At 44.6% G+C, this 22,605-nt stretch overlaps 1 protein-coding gene across 1 annotated transcript in view; it reads right to left on the reverse strand.

Moving 5' to 3' along the window:
- GLI2 (GLI family zinc finger 2) overlaps positions 1–22,204 on the reverse strand; it is a 202,086-nt gene extending 179,882 nt beyond the window's left edge. Inside the window, exon 1 of the mRNA XM_075430849.1 lies at positions 22,148–22,204. The gene's annotated coding sequence lies outside the window, so the exon portion shown is untranslated. The remainder of the gene's footprint in view (positions 1–22,147) is intronic.
- Between the last annotated feature and the right edge of the window lie 401 nt (positions 22,205–22,605).

Genomic DNA, 22,605 nt, shown 5'->3' on the forward strand with positions numbered 1-22,605 from the left:
GTGAAAACCATAAGAAAGGAAGACCAATTCAGGGGACCAGCACTGGTTGGTTGCTAATTATCCGATCTTCATTTCTACATTTCCAAGGGAGTTTTAGCCTAGTGAAAGTCCCCAGCCTGGCAGCTCTGGAAGTCATTTGCAGACATGTCTGTGCTGTGAACAGACCATGTCAGACACCTCCAGGCTGGGGCTATCCAGTCCAAGGCAGCCCAGCACTAGGCTGTATGACCTCGTCAGCAATCTGCCAGGACATTGCTAAACCTGCCCTGTCACTCACTCATCCGATGTTAACTTAGAGGGGCTGGAGCTGCACTTACGGCACAGACCGACAGAGCCCAGCACTGTCCTTTCCCCCTGGCCCTCACGAGTGAGACGCTGAGGACATAGCTCAGAGTCACGGCCATTCAGTTTTCCATATTGTCAGAGAAAAGTGACAAGAAATCATTCATCCAGGGTGGATGTACTGCAAAGACAGCTGATTTTTCTGAACATCCCAATAAATCCTGGGAAATTTGTTTGGCATTAGAATACAGTATCCTGCAATGCTGGTTGATGGCCAAGACCTTAAGCAATGCAAATCTCCAAGTTCTGCAGGACATGTGGGACCCAGGTGGGGACCATCAGTCACCACAAATCTGACCTCAAAGGCAACTCAATGCACAGAGCATCGTGAAGCAGCAGTCTGATTCCCAGCACAGGGAGCCAAGGGTCCCCAGACCCAGATTCTATTATCAGGTGGCCTCACACCCCCAACTGTCCATCTGTGATTCAGCTTCTTAACATGTGCCTCTGGCATATAACGCTCAGTCATTTTTTTTTTTAAGCATGGTTGGAAAGTACTTGTGTGGGTATTGATGGGCAGAACAAACAGCCCTTAGTTCTCACAACCTTCAGTGACTACTGATCTGGATTTGCTGTGAAATGAGAATGCAATGAGGAAAAAAAAACTTCCATCACCTACGGCTGGTGCTACCTCCTCAATTGTTTTTTAACAAATGTGCAAAGTAAATGAGTGAACTATGTACCTCCAAGGGTGAGTTAGTTCATCTATATCCTATGGCAGCTAACAATAAATAAAATACTAACTTTTGCCAAGGACAATAACTGCAAAAAGAAGACGATATAATTTTTTTTCCTGGGAAAACAGAACACATAAGTGACTGAGAGCCATGTTTGCACCCAACAAAACAGGAAGCAATAACAAACTGTAACAAGTCAGAGCATTTCCTACTCTAACAGGTAAATAAAATAAACTTCTGTTGACACAATGCATCTTATGACAGAATAAGTCTTCCATTGCTTATTTATTCCTTTTTAAACCCCAAGCTTGGCCTCCAGTGGATCTTGCGGAGAGACTTCTTATTTATACATAAACAAAAATAGGTACTGTTAGTATATACTGCGAGTATAGAATGCCTAAATCCACTTGTGTGGAGTGCTTAAACTCAGAATCAGAGGTAGCACATGGTTTCTACATGGAGTTGCAAGGACACTGAGCTATAGCACACCAGCAGCACTTGGGGGCCTGAAGCCATTAGCTGAATCCAGGGTATTTCTCCTATTGAAAGTTTACAACTCAGCAGACTGAACTAAAAAGCTGTCTTTGGAAGCTGGAAGAGATTTCTACCAAAAGCTAAACAAATGTTATAAACTTTCACTCTCAGAGGCCCTAGGTGCTGGATTTACAGGAGATAAAGGCAGGGCACTTGTATGGGAGTAATGGAGGATAACAGCCCAGGAAAAGACACAAGACAGCAGAGAAACTGTTCAACCATCCAGTACAATTGGCTAAAACCTCTCCAGACTTTAAATGCTGCTAAAGAAAATGAATAATGTATTCTGAGTCAAAATAATCCGATTCCACAGTGTGGCTTTCACAGACACACATTTGCCTGTTTTCCCATACGGTAGAAGAAAAAGAAGGGTATGTTCCTTGTACTCAGGCTGATCCCATAATTTGAGCTTCTCTTCATGTCCTGCCAGAAGGTGGGTTTGTGTACTGGTCTACAATTTTGAGGGACAGTCAGCAAAACATCCATTTCACAGCAAAAAGAGAGTGGGAAAGGCCATGCACCTCTGAAACCCTTTTGCAGTTGCTATGGGGAAATGTAAGAAGATAACCCACTGCTTTATTAATCAAACATCCACACAGGTCCAACACCCTTAACAAATTAATCCTTTCACTGCACAAGCTGGCTCAAGATTTTTCATTGCCCTCAACAGATAAGGACAGAAGGCAACTTTCTGCCTTTCTTATTAAAGTATACTTACTGTGTCTTATAGTCTGCCATGCTGTACGGGTTGGCTCTTGCAAGCTTGGCCTCTGGGAGCTGAATTTCTACAGTTCCTGCTGCGACTTTGTGGTTCCCACCCATCTCCCTAGCCCTTCAGCTGCAGATTAACAAGGTGGAAATGCTCCAAATGATTCAGGTCATAATCCAGCCCTGCTGTGAAGGATTAGTTCTAAAATACCAGCCTGGAACTGGGTGGTACAGACACACCTGCAAGGAGGTAGAGGAAGGACAGGAAGCTGCAGGTACACATCGAAATTTTGCAAGGATGCTCCAAGACCACCTCCATCAAAGAAAGTAGCCCGGACTGCTATGGTGACCCCAAATTTGCTGCAGTTTATTCTGAGGTGCCCTTTCCCACAAGCCCTCATTCATGATCCCCAAACACTTCCCTCGGTGTTCTCCAAGCCATGGCTTTGCAAAGACAAATGTCACTAAGGGGGTTCAGAAGAGTTTGCAGCAACACTTAAAAGAAACCTGACCACATTTGCCCCGTCCTCTTTGTGAGGAGTGTATGGCTGGAAAGTCTGCCTTGAAGATCAGTAGGGCCCAAATCTACCAGTAGAGGTGTAAAAGCATTATGAATCAAACTCCAGAAAAAAAAACCCAGTGATGTCTCCTACAGATGTTATTAGTGACCCTCAGGTTCATAATTAAAATTCATTTTTAAAGTGACCTAAGAAATAAGGTAGAGAGAATAATTGATACTCCTGCACAGTCGTGAAACCAAACAATTTAAAAAAACAAGAATTCTGGAGTCATAGAGACATAAATGATTTATTTCTGCTGAAAGGAAACCACTCAGATCAAGGTGGCAAACCTGAGGCAGCTTAGTGGTTATGCTGCTCTCCTGGAACGAGGGGGTCTGAGCACACATCCACCCTTGACCCAGACATGAAAAGTGGTTCAAAGCAAAGCTGTCCTATCCAGAAGTGTGCTCTCACCACAGCCCTCAGTGACGGTAAGGTCTGCAATAAAGACACAATAGTTTTGACATCTCCCCTCACACAAAATTCCCTATGAAACTACTTCACCAAATTAATCCAGTTCTGAGGAGACCAAGACTGCATTTTTCAGCAAAGAAAATATTCGTCCAAATCCGGAGGAGAATGCAACCCCTCAACGGTTCTTTCTTCCCATAGACCGAGAGAGGATATAATTTAGAAATTTCCCTGGAGCAAACAGACGCAGACCTCTTCAGGGACAGCATGAGCAATACAAAACACATTTAAGAACAATTATAAAAGACACTTTCAGCTCTTGTCTCATTTATGCTCCAAGCATGCCAATGCTTTAAAGTTTTCTGTCCTCCCTCTCGACAGTATAGCTGAGTTGCCAGTGTATGCTAAGTGCTACAGCTGCATTTGTTTCTCTAATTACATGAATCTGCCATCTTCCCCACGCCGAAGATAAACTACCATTTTAGTTGAGATGCTCTAACTTGATTTGCGCATCCAGTTTACCTAATTTTCTAATTTAGCCTTTCAAGATAAGGAAAAGCAAAATGCATTCGAGAGAGTCACTGCTAGGCATAACGAGTAGAGAAATGAACATTTCCTCAGTTACTGTGGAGGACGTTTTAAAATGACAGACAATGCAGTGTGTTCTGCCAGTAGGAGAGTGGTCCTTTGACCTTAGTTTGCATTTCAAGTGAACTGAAAAGCAGGAGAAGAAATGGGAGTTTCTAAAGAAAAAGTTAAGGTACAGTATTGTGGATTTATGAAAGACCATAGACCATGTGCATCAATGGGAACCTGTTTGTCCTGATTTCTTTGAAGCGAAGTGGGAGATTTCTTGGTTTTTACACAGAGTTGCTGTCTAACTTTGATGTCTATTCCAGACACCATAACTGAACTAATCCGAAATGGTAATATTGCAACCCCTGGACAGGGAGAAGTGCGGGAGGTGAAAGGAGGTCCTGATCAAAGAGTGGACGCTACCGACCCAGTTGAACTCGCCATGCCAGAAGGGCCATCTGGGCTGAGCTGGGGCTCGAGGGGCTGCTCGGACCCTTGCCCTCTCCTCCTCTGCTGCGATACCAAGAGAGGCTACTTCACACCCAGACACAGTCTGAGTGCTTTGAGGCAGGACAGTTTTGGCGTATAGCTTGCATGCCTCCACATCAAATACATAAAACCCAAAAGGCATGATTTGAAACTGTTTTTAATAAAGACTCTGGAAAACTCTGGCTTCTTAATAAACAGGGTTGTGCCCTAAGTAGTGAGCAGTAGGACTACTGCTGGAAGAGCATTCCGTGGCCTAATACATCACACTGTCAAAAAGCTTCTCCCATTAGTCAACTGAAATTTGCCTTCTCTTAAATTTCATCCCATTACTTCTAGTTACACCCCATTGTACCACTCTAAATAATTCTTCATAGCCTTGGTGTTTACACCCTTCAAATATTTGTAGATTTATATCTCAACCACCCCATTTGTCATCCTTTAAGCCAAGTTATCCATATTCAGCTCTTTCGGTCTTCCCTCATAAGTCAATCCCTCAAGCTCTCTTGTAAGTTTTTTTTCTCCTGAACTCTCTCCAATTTGTCAATCTCAGTTGTAATGGAGTGAAGCAGACCTGAATGCATTACACTTTGTGTGGTTACCAGTGCTATGTCCTCAGTCCCTGCTGCCTCCTCACCGCAGGACGAGCACCCAAGTCCTCTTTGGGTCTTTTTAGGTTACCAAAAGCAGCAAATTTGCAGCCTCCTCATACTCAGCCATTGAGTCCCAAGGACCCTATTATCCCAGTAGATTCTTCTTCCTAGATGTCTACTCCTCTGGTTTTTCCCCCTCATAGTCTAGGTGTTTTTCTTATTTGAACCCCCTTTTGAAGTGCTGCACTGCTGCTTGCGTGCTCTCCAGCAGACACCTGGTAATTTCACCAAATGCTGGGTCAGTCCACCCGCCACACTGCTCCCATTCTCACACGAGGGTTTATCATTCCATCCAGGAGGCCATGCCGGAGTACTTCTTCACTATTGTTTCCACTTGTCTACAAGGTGCCATCACAGAGCATTTCTATGCACCACCTCTTCTGCCAAAGACTTTTAACCCACCAGGAAAGGGGAGATAGCACCAGGGTCTCCCCCACCTGTGCACTGACTGGGGTAACGTACCTCTGTGCTAAGCCAAGTACTTTGCTTTTAAAAGCAGCCTGGATGGTCATAGAGAATGCAGTGCCCCATGGAAGCCCACTGCAAAATGCAGCATAAACAAACGACATTCCTCCAACACCTGCATCTTCATAAAGCCAGCGTTGTTCTTCCCCATCCTGTGAACACGTCCTGCTGCACAGTTCGTCCAGCAAAACTGTCTAGACAAATAAAAGGAGGACTACTGAAAATAGCTGATGGAGGGTACAACCACAACTGAACCAGCTCTCAGCTGTGCAAGCAACAAGCCTCGCAGCAGGACAAAGGCCCTGGAGAATAACCCTGGACAGCAGAGCTCTGCGCTGGGGCAGGCACCGAAACCTCCCCCTGATAACCAGGGCAGACCCCTCCGAGGGAGGTGAGCAAAGTCACAGATGACTTCAAAGAGAAGATCTGCCCTCCAGCACTCCCAGTTAGCACACTCCTGGCGACTGCTGGTCTTCCTAGAAGACAACTGTGGGCACTGAGTGCTTTTCCAGACCATAGTCTGATCTATCTGCACACCCCCAGTTTGAGAAGATACCCTGTTAATCTTTGATTCAGACTTCCAGCAGATGGGCACTCGCTTATCTTCAACACATTGATTCTGTCTCATATTAACACCATGTCTTCACCACGACTTTTGAAGAGAAAAGCTATTCTGCACACCTACTAAAAGTAGTCTTTTTTTTCCTAATTTTTATTTCCATTCAGCATCTAAAATCATCAAGTTACAGTGCTGCAGACAACTGTCTAATAGGAACTTTGACACACTTTTCTAGGCATGAATGATTCACTCTGCTGTTAAGAAAAAGATTACATATACACTCACATTATTACAAGCCCAGCTTTGTACAGGCAACAACAAAGCAAAAATCTTTGAAAACTGTGACAGATGCTTAGGTACTGAAGCCACGTCAGGGACGCACTCAAAGCCAGGTGGGACCTATCAGCTGCTGCTCAAGGCCTGTCTCCCTACAGCAGAAAGTACTATCAGGAAGGACAAAAGCTGACCCCCTCAGGGAACAGCTAAAAAAAGCATCCAAAAACACACAGCAAGCTCTGGCAAGAAGTTCGCATTTGCCATCACTTAAATTAACAGCAAAGGAATCCCCAGGAGGGAGGAAATTTGGACACTGTCCAACCTGCAAGTGTGCCGCATGAGGAGCTGTGGAGGGGAAAAGAGCCACACACAAGCACTGTGGATTCAGAGGAAGCCAGCACACACTTCCAGCAACCCTGAACCCTATAAAGGGCAGGAGCACGTTGGTCATTTACTGGGCTTGACTACGGCACCGGGTATCAGGAGAGAAGCTTTTTGAGGGTGACCTCAAATAGAATTGCCACTGCCATTGTCAGTCATCAGTTTGCTACAGGCTATCTTCAGAAAAAAAAAGAGCTTTTACATGTTCAAAAAAAATCCAAGTTATCTTAAAATGTCTCAAGAGTTTACAAAAACTGAAATAATCTAAAATATCGCGGTTGGCAATATAATTAACATAGTGTTGGGAATACTTCGTTTGCTACCTTACCTACTGGAGCTGCTACAGATTCATACACAACGTGTGGATCACGCTGACTTCCAGAAGAAGACTCAAATAACTGGTCAGCATCTGTTTAGCTTATGATGGAAAGGATAGATGCTTTACTCTTACATAATGGCCTAAAGAATTATGATGTATTCTGGACTAAGTCCTTCTAAAACACCTAAACAGACAGTTTTTTCCCCGCAAACCTCACTACTAAGCTAAGAAGTAATTCAGCCATGTAAATTTAACTTCAGCTAGTAAATTTAATAACATCTTTCTAAAAGCAATAAGATTTTCAGACCTTAATCCTTTTAATTCACTGTTTATCCCCTTGGCACCTAGACTATTTTTATTCTAGTCACTTTTGCCGTAATAAAAAGTTAATAAAAAGTTAATAAAAAAATGCAAGTTGTCTGACAGGTTGCAGAACTAATGATGACTAGTTTCCTACAGGTTTGGTGTCTTATGTCCCTTCTTTCACCAGCGGTGTTTACCTCCTCTGCCAGCAGGTTACCTGGGAACCTGTCTTTTTGGGTCTGCTTCATGTCCCTTAACTACACGTGAGCCAAGAGACAGCACATGCCATGGCTGGCTGTGAGCTAAGTGTGCTTTTGCATTAGCCTGCAGGTCCAGAAGAGCAGAGAACTGCTAATTTCATATTCCAGCCTTCTCCTCTGTGGGGCACTGGCTTTTCCACTGAAGATCAATGAAAGTAAGGCAAAGATCTCCCTTAGAAAAATAGCCTGTAAAAGGTCTGTGAACTTCCCACAAAATAATGCAGTAATTCTGCCTAAGACAATCCACACAGGCATCGCTACTAACCAGAGCCGCAACATGTGATTCCACACATACCCTGAAAGATAAGGTGATCTTTGCAGACCACCAGAAAGGCGCTCTCAGATAACGAAAGGGCAGGAAAAGCATTGCTTTCTGAGAAGCCCCATGGGAAATAACCAAATTTACAACTACTTCTTTCAAAAATTAAGGTGATCAGGTTCTGGTAGCTTCTCATGTGCCACCATAACAAGGTTACAAAGGAAAGGTCTGTCACTGCAACACAAATCCCAAACCTGGTGGAGATTTCTAGTTTATAGCCGCTATCTTGACCAGCCCCTGCATACTTGTATGCGGACAAGGCACGCTGCAGAACACGTGTACCAGTTGCCGTCTATGGAGGGCTGCAGAGTAAGCAGCCATTCTGCTCTAGCACAAGCTCTGGAGGGTTTCAAGGCATAGCTCCATGTCTAGCACATTAGCACAAACAGGTCACAGGGGTCCACATGAAAGGGAAAAAATAACACACAAAAGGCTGGAAGAAAGCCCTCTTGATCACACTTTATCTCACAAAGCAGTCATCGCTCACTAGCTCTTTGCTCTCTTGCTCCTTGATGAGGGTGCCAAAGCTGCAATGTTTACTGATATTTCCAAGGGACTAAGTCAAGCTACCCTCTTGCACATGCCAGTCTTGTGAAAACGCTTGGTCACCCATGCTCCTGGCTCTGGAAAGATACATATACTGATTCAGGGCTTCATGCCTTTGGTGTTGCGAGCATGTTCCAAATGGCCCTTGTGCAACACTCTTACCCATGGCAGCCCAGGGCAGCAGGGAGGAGGGGGCAACCTGCAGCACTGCAACTTAGGGTCTCTTGAGGGAGCAAAAACATTTGGGATACTGCATTTCTGGGATTTCTCCAGAAGATGACACAGAGCTAGCGTTGTTAAATGACTCCAGAGAGCTCAAAACCGTTCTGTGAGATGCTAAAGACGGGTTAGCATTAACATCAGCTGCACTGACTCCTCATCCAACTCTGCTGCCAGCTGTAGGCGACCAGTCAATATGAACAGCAGAGTTTTCTGCTCCAGCTCTTCATCTCTGTATCTCTGAGGACTCCGGGTGCCTGGGAATTGTACCCTCCACCATCCTCCTCAAGCTCTCCAGAGAGAAGGCTGCATTTCGATGGCACCAGACAGGAATCCTTTATTGCAGTCCCTTCAAACTACTGATAAAGGCAACCAGTGCCACCTGACTGCACATTTGGAAAGCTGTACTCTGACAGAGGCTAAAACACCTCCTTAGATACATCTTTTATTCACTAGGACAAAAACTGGCCTATCACCAAATATGGCCCAAAATCCTCCCTACCTTGTCTCAGTGAGCAGCACTAAGATCAAGCAGTTTTAGAGCCTTGCTACAATCAACATGGCGCAGTCCTGAACTGAAAAAAAAAGAAAAAAAATTAAAAATTAATAAGTTGGTTTGTGAGTAGAAGCATTATTCCTCCTGGTTTGTCATGATTTTCTGTTGCTTTTTTACCTCAATACTACATGGTCCCTGCACCCCATTGTAGGGCAATCTGCCTCAGTTCTCCAGCAGTCTCCCCTGTGATATCCCAGGCGGGAGATGAGGATCTTCCTCCGTGTAGACACAAACTATATATTTCAGCTGGGCAGGACACAGCACTTGCTCTCCCTTAGGCTGATGGGTCCAACAAGGGCACTTGCCCTGTCCCAGCAATACTTCTGCCACTACCACACAGCTGATCCCTGTACCCAGTTCGAGCACTGCATGACCCCAGTAAACATGAGGAACTGGTGAGGAAGGAGGTCCCAGTCACAGTGGGACTCGTTAGACTGATCTGTCAGAGACACTGCCTAGTGGAAACCCTGCACTCACACTGGGTTGTGCCAGCTTTTTTTCTGGACACTCTACACCTCATCATTCAAGCACTATGTACCTAATTACACCTAAGTGTGAAACACAAACTTTCTATTATTGTCTGGTTTTCACAGGAAACCAATAAATCATTCATTTCTACTGGGGAGAGAACTCCTAGCCTGACACCCAAGACACAGGCTGGCACCCAACTTTTCAACATTTGAGTAGAATAAGTATGCAGACCTAGCCAGTCCCCAGTACAGCCAGTATGTCTGCGAACTTGGACATCTGTTGGCACATCCTGCACCTAAGGTCCCCGACTGCCAGGAACACCACCTACAATTACAAGGTACAGCTGGATGCAGGAACTTGAATAAATCCCACTCAAAAAAAAAAAAAGGAAAAAAGAAAAAAAGGAAGAATAGAAGGAATACAAATGAAATATGATGAATTTTCAGCAGAGATGTAGAAGGTACCTATAGGTAGCACACATAGGGATGCATGTATGATCCCTTGTACTGGCTGCTCTGGTCTTCCCAGCCCTCCCCATTTCACCTTTTTTTTTTCTATAACTCCCCAACAGTTTCTTGCTTCTCAGAGATGTGAGCTGAAGTCCTACCCCTGGACCAACTTAAATGCTTTTTTCTGCAAAAATCCAAGCAGCAGGCTTTCCCATGCCACATATATTTGGTGTGGCGAACTTAATAGAGATGTCGAGTGAAAGCGCCTGGCTGCCCCCTGCCCCTGCAGCAATCAGGAGCAGACCTCCTGCGGAAGGCAGCCCCGGGGAGCTGCTCTGATGCGAAACAGCCTTTACCGCCTATAGCAGCCGCAGTGCCGGGCTGCTATTGCCACCTCTTCTTCTGCCGCATTTGTCCTGGCACTGCAGCCCAGGAGGAGGAGCAGCATCCCACGGCTTTTCTCCCAGAGTGACACCCAGGTATCCCATGTGTGGCTGGACTCTGACCTCCCGTCTGTACGCAATTTGGGCATCAGTGGGAAAATTCTGCATCGCTGCGAGATGGGGGGAATGGGCAAGGGGGGGATTAAAAAAACATTTTAGAGACAAATCCCCTGGGAGCCACTCTCGCCATGGGAGGGACCCAAGTGATCTGGATTAATTTGCCTGTTTGCTTTCAGTTTACTTCTTGCGACCTCAGAGTAAACCATTTAACCTTGTAGGTAATAAAGCCAGAAGCCAGCATTTTCAGCTCATAGCATTCACACTACGCTCTAATCTAGTTTGCATGTCCGGTCCTGTCATTAGCTGGAGGAAATATTAATCCAAGACAGTAGAAAAGAAGGAGTGAAAAACTGTTTCTGGAAATGCAATGATTCTAATGGAAAACGTTCATTATCTAGACCCACAGCTGAGTTAAACTGAAACATATTATATTCCATGCAAAAAAAACCTTTTAACCATATGTTTAGTCATTTGTGAGCTCTTGATCCTAACACACAACATGAGCTGCAATGTCGGTGTCAGAAGTGCCTGATGTAAAGCATGAGAGGCTGTGTTATATGAAGTGAAGTTACAGTTACTTCTGCAAGTTGATGGGCAGAGACATTTGCGTGGAGTGACAGGTAGGGGAGAACACATCCCAGGGTCTGCGTGGGAGGGGAGGAAGAGGAGAGTTTATTTCATTAAAAGTTTTTCTGTGAGGTTGGCTAGGGAGAAGATGAGATAGCTGGGGGGAGGACTGAGACAGCTAAAGAATAACACATGGTATGCTTTCAAAACATACAGCAACATGTGACATTCGTCTACAAGTCTGGCGCTGCGGAGCCTGTGGTCTGGCAGCAGTGAGAATTTCTGCTTTTTATTTCTTAAATCATCACAGGCATTTGAACTAAAACCCCCCACCTAATAGTCTGAGGGGAAGAACATAAAATCAGATTTTACGTACCGTACTCTCATTCAGCCATTGTTCTCCGTGGATTTTTTATCCTCCAACTCAATTCCCACATCATTAAAGTGATGCTGTCTCTTTAAAACACAACGCAGTGCTGTGCCAAAGCCTGCAATAAGAATCACTGGCACCAAAACAGTCAAAGTACAGAGCTTAATTCTCTACTTAATAAGACAATTAAAGAAGAGTATTTGGATACAGCAGTCTGCAAGTACCAACACAGAGCACTGATGTCTCCAAAGGCATGTTGATCTGAAGGCTTTATCAGAAAGCATCTGTCGCAACCAGATGCCATCAACACCTGAGAAAAGTGGGAAATAAAGTGGGTTAATATGTCTGTGATACACACAAAGCTTTGCACTGCCCAGGTCCCAACTTACGAACAGTTTACAGGATGCATGATAAAGTAACCTTGTGCAGAGATGTACATACACTAAAATAAACTGTAATATACGTACAAAGCTGTTTTTGTTAAAAAAAAAAATCTGGCAGAAATAACCCAAATTACAATGGAATTAGAAGTGCCATGTATTTGATATTTTCACTGCCATAGTCGTAGAAGCCTTACAGGAAGGCTGTTTTTAAGCACTGTGCTTTGCTGGATGCCTTAATATACATGGACGAATTGAGGTACACAGACCAACACAGGCATATGGAGTCTCCTGACCATATCTGCCTCTAAGTTTCCAATCAAACAGTTCTCAGATGTCATTTTCTAGCAGGCTTCATCTTGCAGAGCTGAACCAAAGCTACGGAAAAACATAACGGTAGCGGTATAAGGACTAATTAGTTACTTGATTAGCTGGTGAGAAGACAGGGTGCTGCAGTTCTGTGACCTAAAAATGCCACCGACGACCTTAAAACTCCATCTCAAGGGTGTCCAGAAATCTGTAGCCACCAGGGAGAGAGGGAGAAGCGGGTGATGCCTAAACTCCATTAGCTCACACGAGATGTTGAAATAATGTAGCCATTAAGTTGAGGAGAGGTGTGACATTTGAAGCAATCAGCCAGCAAAAGAGCACCTGCAGCACTGCACTTCATCTGAACTGCTGCGCCAACAGCTCCCCGTCCAACCTACACAGGAGGTTCACAGGGACACATTGTTTAGTACACCCAGCGGGCACGCTGTTTGGGACACGAGAAACACAGACCTCATCCTAGCAACCAACAGCATGTAGAAAGAGGGGAAGAAAACAACAAAACCCCAACTGCTCCCCCTTCATTACAGGAAGGCTAACATCCACCATGCCAGAAGAAGAGAGCAGCTGAGGAAAGAAGGAAAAGACGCTTTGAAGAGGACATCCTGGGTAGTTGTCTTCTTCATCTGCACTGGATGGTCCTACACTGCACTGAAAAGTTCTTCTCCTGGTAAACCCTGTGAATGTGCTGGTCACTCCACGTGCAGCAACGGGGGGGGTGGGGACTGGAGTGAAGCCAGGACATCCTCTTAGGCTGCAAAGTTGCGTCCTCCACAGCAAAGGAGGAAGACACCAAAATGACCTGGGCTAGGGGTCCTGAGTTATTCTGTGCCCCTTTTCTTCAGCCTGACAGCTGGAACACATCATCATCATCGGATTGCATTTAATACACCAGAAATATCCAGCCTAATCTGAGGCAGTGCCTCCCCGGCAAACCATGAGGAGATAAGGAGGTACCCAAGGTGACCTGAAACCAGCCAGCCCAGAACAGGCAGCAGACAGTCACGCCAGGTCACTGTCAGCAGGTTCCCCCCACCAAGAAAGCCCTGCTCATCTACCACCTTCAACAGATTGGATGACGTCTTGCTCTTGGCTATCTCTGCCCTGAGAAGAGATTAAAGGAATCGAATGCCTTGGCAAAGATCCCCCTGCCATCTGCACCACTGGAAATGCCCTCTGGAAAGCAAAGGAGGAGGATCCCTCACCTTGCAAGCTCCTGGGAGAATGGTGCAACCTCCAGCAGCTGCCAGCACTGCCCCGTTTCATCCCCCTCCCCTCGACGCGGATCCAGACCTGCCTTCCGCCACCTACCTTCCCCCATGCGCTTTGTCCCAGAGGGATGAGCTCACCTCCAGCACCAGTGAATTTCTCAGTGTAAGTCCAATGCATAGTTTAAATTTTGGCAAGCCTTGCCAGAGGCCTTGGAGTAAATTGCAGAAGAACATTTTCTTGAATAGATAACAAACCCCCAAAATGCTGAAATTCTCCGCAAAAGGAATTCTAAAAGAATCACTTAGAGCCTACTAGAAAATCAATTGCATTACTACTGTATTTCCTACAATGGATTTATATTTTAAAATTCTAAGTGGAAACTTATTTCAACACAACACCTGCATTTAATTGTAAAAAATCAATTTTTACAGCCAGAAAAATCCTTCACCTCTTTTTTTCTAACACTTCTTGACAAAACTGACCTGATTTTGCAAGAGGTTTTAGTGTTGATGACACCAGATATTGGAATATGACTCCATCAAGGAGCCCTAATCAGGAAATACCAAAGCTGTGGTTGCCAAAGCAACATAATTAACTTGATCATGGTACATACACTGTGCACTGCTTCCCAAATGGCCCTTTAACACCCAGCTAAACCCTCGGCCTTAATGGCGCGTCAGGCTGAATTTCTCCTCTAAGTTCTTCAAGAACACACACAGCAAAAGAAGCAGTTGTCAAAATTACTAAAAGCCAAGTACCACTCTTCTCCCTGGCCAATGGTCCGCTGGGCTTGAAGAGGTCAAGGACCAGTTCTTGAGCCTACTCCCATGACTAATGGCTGTAGCAATCATGGAAACACACGGCCCTGTTCAGTGGAGCAAACACATTTTGTAAAGCTTCACTTTTAATTCATCTACGTTACCACATTTAAGAGGTCTGGTTCTTTTGTGGCAGAATCAGTAAAATCCTTACTACCTGGGCAGGGAGGCCTGGAAGTTGATGCTAAACCTTGACCCTGGGGCCACAAATTTCAAAACCTGAATATGCTGTCACTGACTCAATGTGTACTATGTATCAAAAATAAGCTTCTGACTGTTCATTTGGAAAAAAAAAAGGGTAAGAAAAAGAAAAAAATTGAGTGATGGGCTTTCAGCCTGTCATCAGACCACAGTGACCTCAATTTTTTGAGAAATAAAGTCAAAATCTATTCTTATCTTCAGAGATTCAAGATGTATTTATGTGTCAAACTTTCTCCCCCTTGTCCTTAGCCTTTGGGAAGCACACTAAAAATGATATCAAAGCCAGAAAGCCCCGCGATCACATTTGCATTCACCTTTGACCCAGGGTGCCTATAGCTCTCACCACCTCCTCTGCTTCTCCTCACCGTGAAGCGAAGACGGCAGGTCTGGGAGCAGCTCACAGCGAGCTGTTCAGGATGAAATAAAGGCAACTTTGAATGGCAAAATCATGCCTCCACTCAATTTCTAAAGGCCAAAAAACTTTACTTTGGCAGTTTTCTGCTTCTTTATATCCTTGAAGGATATCTTACCAGCATCTTCCTCTCCTCACATGCACATATTTGATTATTCTCTTTGAAATGTCTCTGTAACATCTACCGGAATAAGATCCCGAATGCAAACACTGATTGATTCTTTCTTAGCCATCAAATGTGCTTACACAGCAACTACACACAGCAAATGCACACAAATCTCACATTTCACGTTTAAAAATATGAACATGCTGTGTTTTTTTTTTTACTCAAACATAATGAATGAGCTTAAATATTAGAACTTGAAATTATTAAGTAAATCATGGCACCTGTAAAGTTTTTATTTGCATAACATTAATTCATGATGGCATGTAAAACAAATTCATCACTCACTATATTGTAGTCTGATTTATGTTGGAATCGGAAAAAATAAAAATCATGAGTACAAAATTGTGTTGACAAGATGTATGTGCTCTTCGAAGCCCAAGATTTTTTTTCTGATGCATCAAAACAACTAAATTATGAGAAAGAGGGCTGGGAGAAAGCATCTTCAAAAATGAATAACACACCAGCGTCACACATACACACTCTCCAGTTATTAATGTCAAGCTTGGTGAAGATACTCTAGAAAATCATTACCATTCATAGCTACTAACAGCCATTAAATTTCAATCAATTCAACTTAACACAAGTGTACTTCAGTAGCCCTTACAGTTCCTTATAGAGGTGGCTCTGAAAGTCCTGTCTGACTTATTGCATTGTCCTCTGCACAAAGAGGCATTGCTGAGGATTGCTCTAAAAAGGAGCTATCTTGCTGTTGGGAACTGATGCTCTTTTAACACCGTCGCAATCAACAGACGTCACTTTTGAAGACAGAGCAATAAACGGGGCTCTAACAGGACTCCATATTTCAGTATGGAGGGGAGCAACATACTGATTTTAGCTAGGGATGCTGCTTTCCAAGCTGAAAATAGTATTAGTGGCATGTATTGTATTTGTAACACTGGAAGTTCTCCCACCGCTGCTGCAGGAACTAACCCGCACTGCTGACCCTCCCTTGCAGACCCTGGGGAGGACACGGCGGTCCCCTGCCCGGGGAGCTTGGCACCTCAGGGCAGGGGTGAGGGACTGTGGCCACAGGGTGCTGGCTCATCACCAAGGGGCTGGACCCACAAGGGCTTCCTCTGTGCAGCAGAGCATCCCGGAGAAAGCATGGTCCTCTGGCGAGATTTTATCGGTTTCATCTAAATGAATTATCTACAGTAAAATCCCACATTTTGCATGGGATAGAAGATTTTATTACTACTTTTTTTTTTTTTTTTTTTTTTTTTTTTTAAGCAGGAGCCCAGATTTTCCCTGCAGGGCTCGTTCTGCTGGGCACAAAGTCCTTTCTCCTGGTTTAGAGGCAGTTTCAGACTGCAGGTGTGTATTCCCACAAAACGGAGAGTCGCCCAGTGCACAGCAGAACAGATGCAGTCACAGCTGTGCCATCGCTGTAGCTGAAACTGCAAGCTCAAGTACGGATGCCCTTTTGTCGCTTTTAGCTCATCCCTTAAAAGTATCAGCGTTGATGGTACTTCTCATTACAGGAGGTTTTGGGACTATTCTACTGAACTGTAGTTTTCCTTCCCCCAGGGATTTACACCTTAGCGCTTAACATAGAGCAGCAGTAAAGTTCTTTGGAATCAAGAAACACCCAAGAAATCTCTCAGGCAGATGTATGCTCCATTTTAACTCATTTCCCTACACTTACAAGCTGCACTAAATGAAATGAAATTAATGTTAAAAAGGGCCTTTATTGAAAAATCTTCCAGTGACAGGATCAGAAAGTGCCAGAGTTCAAGTAAATCGTTCCATGGAAAATGTTAGCAAAGCTCAATCATTCTGGAAGCCACATTTAATTACAGCTTTTTAAGTCCATCTGGGAAAAAAGAAGAGACTTAAGTATGTCACCTGAGATGATCTAGATATTGAAACTATTTGTAAGTTAACAAAAGCATTTGCATCACAAAGCGCTCTGGGGCAGCACCACGGCAAAGCAGATGTGTAATGAACAAGGATCATAGCACCAAAACAATCAGGATTGTAAATAACTCCTACTAATCTGCAATCATTTAAATTTGGGTTTAATTGCTAGGCAGCAAATACATTTCGTTCCTGAAGAGGTAAATGCTCTGCGGAATACACATTTTAAGGTATTTAGCGGCAGAAGCACCACAGTCAAGAATCTGGATGTCAGGAGGGCAGAGAAGAAGAGACAATCAGCAGGGCTGGATCTGCCATGAGATCACAACTTTAAACAAACTTATCCCTGGAAGAGAATTCATAATGCAGCCATCCCCACTGTAAGTACTGTAAGTGCTGCAGGAGGGACACAATGACACACATGGGAGGCAAGAGGGTAGTGACTATAGAAGAAAATTCAATCTAGTGCTAATGAATAAAAAGTTCCTTTTATTTCTCTGTTGTTTTTGGTTCATTAAATTTTCCACAGATTTGCAGAGAAGAAAACGTGATCAATAAACCTCGACAAAAGTGAACATGTGAAAAAGGCGAGAGAAAGGCACAGGAAGATAAAAGTGATATCCCGATCACAGATTTCAGAGGCAGATGACCAGAGCTTTGGGCTGCTGAATAATCTGAATAGACCATCATTTCTTTACAGCCTTTTACTTTCTTTTCCCTGACTGTTGGAACTCTTCATTCAATACAATAGTAAATGCACTAAAACTTTTTTTCTTATGCTAATGGTCGAAATCGGGCGCTCACAGTTAAAACACACTTCCCACCAACTTGTTTTCTTTAAAAAAAAAAAAATTTACCTATTCAAGTTAAACTAAAATGTCAAAGACAGCTTAAGGCTTACTCTCACCATTCCTCAAAATTAATGGTTTTCTCCCCAGCAGATACAAAAAGAAAAGACTTGAATAAGGATAAAGCTGCTAAACTCTTTTCATATGAAAAAGAACACTTAGAAAGTAAAAAGAAATACATCCAGTACAAAGATCCTGGTACCTAGAGTTCTAATCTGTATTGTTTCTTCTTGGGATATTTATAATTGCAGAAAGGTGACAACCAATAGCGAATAATTGTGAAACAATGAGAAAAGATTCACCAGTGCCTAACGTATTTGGGCAGCCATGCCCATGACAGTAGCAGAAAGGCTTCCACCCATTACAAGGGGTGTCCAAAGGACCCTGTTTTCAAATGTTTTCTAATTTGGGTGTCCACTTCCAGGCAGCAAGTCCTCTTTTGCAGTGGTACTGAATATTCACAAATCCGAAACAATTTTTATGGCTTTGAACTTCTGAATTACAAGACAACAACTTTCCTGTTCCCTTCCTGCAGCACATTTCAGCTTTGCATATTTGGTTTTGTTTTGTTTATAAGAAGTTAAAGGGTATGAGAAGTGGTTTTACAGTAGACAGTGCGAATGAAGAGAAGTTCTGCGGCCTCTCCTGGACTACACACATCTAATGTGTATTCACTCCCAACTGGAACCGGCCTGCAGAAAATCAGACCTGTGCACCCAGCATTTCCATTCCAGCCATTTGTTCACAAGGGAAACCGCAATTTTGCCCCTTCAACTATCAAGATTACCGTGCAAGATCCAGTTCTCACTACTTGTACAGCAAACACCAGCTATTTTCTTGAAGATGCACGTATATGTATACATGGGTCAAGAACTGTACGTGCTAATGTGCATACACACATACGTGCATACATATACATAGAGATGCACAGGCGCACATGTATAGTCTGCCTTCAAACACAAAGCCTTCTTGCTGTCATTCATACTAGGATTCATTCTTTGTTGTTATTTTATTTAGTGTTGTTTTCATTAATTCCCAAATACATCTTTTTGTTTTGGTTTTCTTTAAAAGTGCCCTGGGAACAGAGCTGAAGCAAACCCTGAATACCACTTACTGCTTTGTGGCAAGCTGTCCAAATGCGCAACTGTTTAAAATATTTACCCAGGTATAGAAGGGGTTTGTGCAGCTCTCGAACAATGCCCTGGAATCTTTCCCATCAGTAAAAAAGCAGACAAAAAGCAGAGGCTGCTTAACCTCCATGCTTCAGCCACAAGTGAGAAGTGCAAATATCACATTTCTATAAAGCCCTGGAAAGCTTCATAGAAATGGAGTGGCAACTAATTAGTTTGATGCTATAGTCACATCTAATGTTCCTAAGTAGCTTCTTTGAAAAAAACTCTCGCTGCCTTGAAATCCTTGGCCAGATTATTAAGTGGAGGCTTTGTGATGGAGCAATAGATAGGTGTTTGCTGCACAAATATATACAGATTTTGGTGACTGCTTACTGAATCCACTGCCTTCACTAATCTGCGCTGGAAACTTCACTATGAACAGAGCACTTCTCAGAGTACAAAAGCATGAAGTATCTGTGTATCTTTCAGACTACAGCGCAAACAACTGGCTTACAGTAGGCCACTGAAAATGCAGGGGGGGTGCAGTTAATCAAGTGTCCTCTGTACTTGTGAGCAGAGAATGAGGATAACGCTACTGATATTAGGTCACATGCCCAGCCACATCCTTAAACAAAAAAGATGGGGCCAGAGGACTGGAAAACTCTTTAGAAAGTCAAACTCTCTAAATAGAAATAAAGTATCAGGATCATGAAAAACATATTTTCAAGTTATACAATGCTGTATCGCATAACCCTTCCCCTATAGAGCTGATCACATAGCCTCAGAGCCCATACAGCCTCTTTACAAATGTGTCACTGAAAGGGAAGTTATGATATAAACCTTTAATATCATTAGAGTCACAGAAACCATAGTCAAAAACTGTTCTTTGCCATAGAAGTTTAAACTGTTTTTTAAAACAATACCAAAAATCCTGGTCATTATATACATTCTGCAAAAAGGCTGCCTTTTCTAAATGTGACTTCAGTGTTGAGTGTGATGTTAGGGAATGCAGGCTGCTGTGTACTGGATATCTGAGGTCAAGTTCTGTTTTCTTTTATACAAGTATAAACTGAAGTAGCTTCAATGAAATCACACTAGATTTATACTGGCATATGCATCCAGTTCAAATTCTTCTATGGCTCTGATTTTCCTCTAAATGAATGACCTACCACAAACAGTATTTGTCCATCTGTATACATCCATCCCCTCTGACACACTGAAAAAAAGACATTGAAAGGAAGTTGGAAACAGTCCTCGAGATCTGTTTTTCTTTGAAGAACAGCAGTTGCATTTCTGGGCACTTCAAAGTCACATACTCTAAGCAATAATGACATTCAAGATCAAGTGAATCTTACCTCACCTTGCTTTAAAGATGAGCTTTTTCACAAACATACACCAGAGGCTTGGATATACACATACCCATAGATTAACAGTTCATCTTCAGTGGATCATGCACTGTTCAGTGCTACAGATAGGTCATGTTTTCAATCAAATGACAAATTTCCAGGAGTTGTTTACAGTGCAAAAGCCATAATGAATTTCATTCACTTCTTAAAAGTTGTCGGTTTTGCAATAACATTCAATACGACGCTTTTATTGCAATTCAAAGTTTGACAGGTGTCAACATTTCCTGAAGTTCCAGCCAAAATACAAATTACCATATCCACCCATCAGAAAAGTCAAACCAAACCAATTCACCAACTGTAGTTGCTGCATGCAGCAATTACCACGCATTTCAAACATCCCAGGAGCATAAACAATTATTTAGCAGGATCCTCTTTTCCAGGCCAGTGTAGTTTCTTTTCTATCCAAGTTAAGTAAACTGGCTTTAGAACTAAAAAAATTCCAAACCTTTTTTTTTAAAGCAAGGTAGCTAGAACAAACAGATCAAATCAGCAAGTCTTATAACAAATCAGTCTATTCCACTTCTGTATATTTTGAATTTCCTGGCTTATTTACTTTACTTTTTTGGCACCAACTCCATAGTGCATGCCAATACAATATTTGTTTAAATGCTGTTTTATGCAGCATGCTAGTCAAAAGTTTACTTTTGAATTCTTGTACATCCCAAGAGCCTCAGTTGCAAAAAAATATAAAAAAAAAAAGTGAAAGGGGTTGGCAGGGGGTGGACAAAGTTTTACAACCAGTCCCTTTATCTGTGGCTGTAAAAATATAAACGCCAATAAAATGCTAATTTCCACACGCACAAAGGCGGGCAGGCAGGTTCCCAGCCCCCGGGGCTGTATGAAATACCAGGGCACCTATAGAAAGGCACACGTTTGGCTGCCTCGGCCCGCCGGGACCCCCACGCCGGGACGTTCGCCCACTCGCACCCAGGCAGCGGGAGGCCAAGCCGGGCCCCGGCCCCGCGGAGCGGGCACGGCTCTGCGCGCACCCCGCACCTTCACCGCACCCGCGGCGGAGGCGCAGCCCCGTCCCGGGAAGTTTCGAAGTCCAGGCTCCAGGTTAGCCAAATAAAAATAAATATATAGAAGAAAAAAATCCCGTAACCCTCGGAAAGGCAGGCAGCGGGACAACGGATAACCCGTCCTAAGCCCCCGCGTTGGAAAAGTCGGGTTTCCCGGGAGCTGATGGCAATCGCTGGAGGCAGAAAAGGCGTCGAGCTGAGCCCATCTCCCTCCCCGCCTCCCTGATTGTTTTAAAGCCACCGAGTCCCGGGGAGAAACTCTCAGCTCCCTAAGTCCTTAATAGGATTGGAGTCCGGGTCTCTCCAAGCCGCTCCTCATCACCCAGGGATCAAGTTGCAGCAGGGAATTTTTTAAATTCCTCAGCAAATATACTTGTCGAAAGATTGCCCCTCCCGGAGGGTGGGCTGGCGGGGAGGAAGGGGGCAACTTGATGTTTTCTTGTAGAAAAAAAAAAAAAAAAAAAGGCAAACTCACTGCTGGCTTCGGGAGCCCGGCTACCCTCCGGGTCCCGGCAGCGGCCCGGGGCCGGGGCTGTCACCGCAGCCCCCGGGAGAAACAATGGCCGTGGAGGCACGGCCCGGAGCCCGCTCCCGGCGGAGCCTGCGCCCGGGGAGGGGGCACACACCAGGCCCATGCACACGCGCGATTCCATCCGCCTCGCTCACCTGCGGGGGGGACACGGGACGGGACATCCCTCCCCCCCACTCCGGACACCCACTGCGAGGAGAGCCCCTCGCAAAATCTCTACACGCGCCCCCCCCCCCCCCATCCCGGCCCCGTGGCAGGGCACCTCCGATAAAAGCGGGAGAAGTAGCGGGTAGGGGGGGAGGGGAATAAAAAACACAGTGAAAAGACACAATAAGCATCAACTTTACCCAAAAAGCGGAGCAGCAAGTTTTCAGCAGGCGAGCGGTTACTGCGGAGCAGAGCTGCTCCTCCGGACCCCCATCATAAACTTGGGGGAGGGGGGCGTGGGAGGGACTTTCCCTCCGTCCTTCCCTTTTGTGCCGCTCCCCCCCCCCCCCCCCGCTCCTCGCCAAAAAGCCGCCGCGAATCCCGGCTCCCTGCCCGGCGGCTGCCGCCGAGAGGCACGGACGGAGGGATGGAGGAGGGATGGAGGGGGCGGTTTGGAGAGATGCGGGGCTCCGCGGGTGCCGGGCGGCTCCTGCTGCCCATCAGCCCGGGCCGGCGGCGGGACGCGGCGCGCACCCCCGCGCACGCACACATATACATACTTTTATACATACACACACACACACACACTCTCACACACACACACAGGCTGAAGTTGAGCAGCCTGCGGGGAAGACACCGGAGCGCTTTCAAGCCCCGA

The sequence above is a fragment of the Opisthocomus hoazin genome, chromosome 9, assembly GCF_030867145.1.
Source record: "Opisthocomus hoazin isolate bOpiHoa1 chromosome 9, bOpiHoa1.hap1, whole genome shotgun sequence".
Classification (NCBI taxonomy): Eukaryota; Metazoa; Chordata; class Aves; order Opisthocomiformes; family Opisthocomidae; genus Opisthocomus; species Opisthocomus hoazin.